The sequence below is a fragment of the Pistacia vera genome, unplaced genomic scaffold (genome assembly GCF_008641045.1).
Source record: "Pistacia vera cultivar Batoury unplaced genomic scaffold, PisVer_v2 Contig603, whole genome shotgun sequence".
NCBI lineage: Eukaryota > Viridiplantae > Streptophyta > Magnoliopsida > Sapindales > Anacardiaceae > Pistacia > Pistacia vera.
Window position 1 is genome coordinate 419,375 of NW_022196450.1, and position 3,971 is coordinate 423,345.

Below are 3,971 nucleotides of genomic sequence, written 5' to 3' on the forward strand. Positions count from 1 at the left end.
GTTTCTAGAATGGCCACCATATGTGCTCATAGGGTTCTCACTATCAAAATTTGAAACACTTGATACCCTCGTCACGGTTCTACCATTCTAAGGACATATATCAATACATATTGCAATAATAATGATTTACGCGATATAGAATAAAATGCCCTTTATTATTGATTAATGAACATTATTACAAAGAGTCAACTCTACAATAATTGATCGGCTCTAGGGCATCTACTCTAACACTTTATAAGTATGCACCTTGCCATCCATGTCAATCTTCTTCTTGAAGACCCATTTACACCCTATGGGTTTTACCCCTTCAGGTGGTTCCACCAGAGACCACACTTGGTTCTGGTACATGAAGTCCATCTCAGATTTCATGGCTTCAAGCCATTTAATAGAATCTGGATCCGATATAGCGTCTTCGTAGGTTTTGGGTTCATTGTCTTGGTAGACTAGTACATCACCATGTTGAGTCACAAGATAACCATATCTCTCAGGCTCATGGCGTACTCTCCCAGATCTATGTAGCTCCTGTGCCACCTGAGGTGGCTCACTTTGATCCACAAGTTGTGGAGTAACCTCCTCTTGATGCTTAACCACTTCCTGTGGCACATCATCCCGCCCTTCGTCTAGTATATCTTGTGGTTCTAAAACTTCATCAAGTTCTACTTTTCTCCCACTAGTACTTCTTAGAGAATTTAAACCGAAAAAAAAAAAAAAACTTTCACTTTGATCTTGTTGATCGAGTTAAAATTTTATTAGAATTTTTATAGTTAAATAATTGACAAATAAACTGAATGAATTATAGCATCAAAAGTGCTTGAGTTATTTTGGCATTAATTCTTTTTTTATTTATTTTTTTTTGGGTAAGTAAATAAATTATCTTACTCTAAACAAAAATCTCCTCTGTTTTGCCATATTGGGTAGACCTTGCCTATTATGTAAATTACAATACATTGACTTCTATACCCATAACCTCCATGTTATTCAAAACTTCTAAACCTAATATTTGTTTCATCAATCATCCTTTATCTGATGATATACTACCAAAGAAAATCTACAATCAAGGGCACCAACTCAACAGTTGGTACTACCAATCACTCATAACTTGACATTTGTCTAAACAAATAATTGTTTCCATTTTTTCAAAAATTACATAATTAGGACTGTAAAACTGTCATTGGTTTTGCACACCACCACCATTGTCAGAGACTTTGATGGACATCACTCACAAAACCATGTTCAAAATATTGATTTCATAAAAACAAATCACATCTTTGAATCTCATAATAATCCAATGAATCTAAATGACATGATTAAAACTTCTTCAATACAATTTCATAGATCCCACTCTTTCCACCACCGCAAAATTTGGCGAGTGGATTGACAACTCTTACATTTTTTAACTCTCACCCAATCAATTTACTTTTCCTTCACCATCAAACTACTACCCAGCCAATATGCATTCCCTCTATTTGGTTTACTTCATTATGGGGAAATAACCACAGTGCATTTGGTTTTATATTTTAGTGTTATTTGTTATTTTAATAAGGTTTGATCTATTTCATACCTCATTTCTGTAAGTAACCGATGAAACTTGGCAACGGAATAAAACAAAAATTTTGGTTCATCGATTGCTCAAATCCCATGATTAGGGTCAAATATATATATGTTTTACATATAAAACAAATAATGCATACAACGATTATAGATCATACCAGTGATGGAGGCTCCTTCAATGTATCTGATCTCTTTGCTAGTCAATCCAAGAAGAGGACTGGACATATGATATCCACACAAAGGTAGGATAACTCAAAATTGAATTAATTGACTAGATTAATTCAATTTCTCTTTGGATTTTGCTAAAGAATTGAAAGAACAAATCTCTCACAAAAGGGGAAGGGTGGCTAGGGCTAAAAGGAGCAGCAACTTTCTTTTTAATTTTTTTTCTCTTAAATTTTGTTAAAGTTTTTCTTTTATAGCAAAACCCCAACCCTGTTCCACATTAGAATAGGGTTAACATATTCCTAAGTGGAGTAGCATTAAAGGTATTTTAATTTAATTAAAACTATTAATATTAATATAAACATAATTATAAATATGTAATTTGCTAAATTTAATTCCAATACAAAATTGGATACATGCAACAACCTCAACAAATTTAATTGCACAACAAATTATCAAAATACCCTCAAATTAAAATACATAATTTTGCTAATTAAATTTCAATATAAAATTGGACACAAGCAACAACCTTAGCAAATTTAATTGCACTGCAAAATTACCAAAATGTCCTCGCATCTAGAAAGATGAAAATGCCCCTTAAACCAAAATCATCAAACTAACTCCTATGTGCATGACTCATAGGCTCCCGAATATGTTGGTAGTGAGTAGTATCGCGAGTAACCACCAATTAATTGTCTCACTACACATAGATTAAGACTGGCATCTAGCTAGGCATCATGGTCACTCAACACATAAGGATCAGCGAAGTACTGACACATGTCAACGATATGGTTACCGTGCAATCGAGTCATTTCATCAACTATTATCTCTTTAAGATTGAGGTACAAAAATAGTGTCAACCTCATATACCCTTGATAACTTGGTATTGAGTTACTAAACCAATGATCGAAATATAAATTGGATTAAGCGATAACTCAATCCCAATGTTGCCACAAATTTATGTTGTCATTGCCAATATAACCAAACTACACGGTGAGATAACTTCTCTCACACCCGGGACTGATGAATCCTTTGTTGATCCACCATAACCACAATACACTTCTCAATGCAGCTAATCACTACCATCCTGATAGCTTTAAAGAGAACTACGTTGGGCTAGTGGCACCCTTTTAAATGCACAAAAAATAAAGCCTAATTAAGTATGAGATAAGTAATTAAAATTTTGATAGTTTTGGAAATACAAGGGATTTATTTACATATTTTAATAATTTTAAAAGTTTTAATGGTTTTCGTTTAGATGTGGGGTCAAAAAGCTAAGATATGGAGGATAAATAGCCTCACCCTTTTAAAATCTTGGGGAATTGTTTGACTAAATTTGCTAAAGCTAGCATATTATTGATTAATGAAACTATGGGGTGGTTATTGAATTGATCATCTCCCCATTTTAAGGGACAGATTTATAGTTTTTTTATGATGTAAAAACTTTCTTTCTTTCTTTCTTTCTTTCTTCTAATTCGGCGTTCTAGGTAGAAGTGGATAATCTTTTAAGTTGAAATTTGTGAAAGCAAATTTTTTTTTTTTTAAAAAAAAAAAAACTTTCACTTTTAATCTTGTTGATCGAGTTAATATTTTATTGGAATTTTTATAGTTAAATAATTAACAAAGGGTTGTGGGGTGGGGAGAGAGTTTTTGATTTTTTTTTTTTTTTTTTTGGGTAAGTAAATAAATTCTCTTACTCTATACAAAAATCTCCTTTGTTTTGCCATATTGGGTAAACCCTGCCTAGTATGTAAATTACAATGCATTGACTTCTATAGCCATAACCTCCATCTTATTCAAAACTTCTAAACCTAATATTTGTTTCAACAATCTTCCTTTATTAGGTGATATTCTATTAGAGAAAATCCACAATACAATCGGGGTACCAACTTATTAGAGAAGAAATAGTCAAGAGAAGAAGCAGTCAAGAAAATCTTTATTGGAATTTGTAATTGATCTTCGTTTTGAATTTGTATTTGCTTTTTGAATTCCTAATCACATATCTATTACACATGTATAAATACTTGTGATGTTGAATGAAAAGGCAAGCAGCAACAATCTTTCTCCTCTGCTCACTTCTTATATGGTATCAGAGCAATCTGGTCTAGTTCCTGCATTTATTTTTTCAGTTTTCAGCTATTTGCTCTAGGTTTTGGCAGCAACTCCTTCTGTCTACTTCCTGTAATTCCTGTAGAAACAAGCCAATTTCTGAATCATTGAAAGCCAAAACAGCAAGTTTCATTGAAGTTCCTTTG

General features: G+C 32.8%; 1 pseudogene; it reads right to left on the reverse strand.

Moving 5' to 3' along the window:
• Window positions 1-1,776, reverse strand: part of LOC116110484 — a 9,742-nt pseudogene extending 7,966 nt beyond the window's left edge.
• Window positions 1,777-3,971: the final 2,195 nt, after the last annotated feature.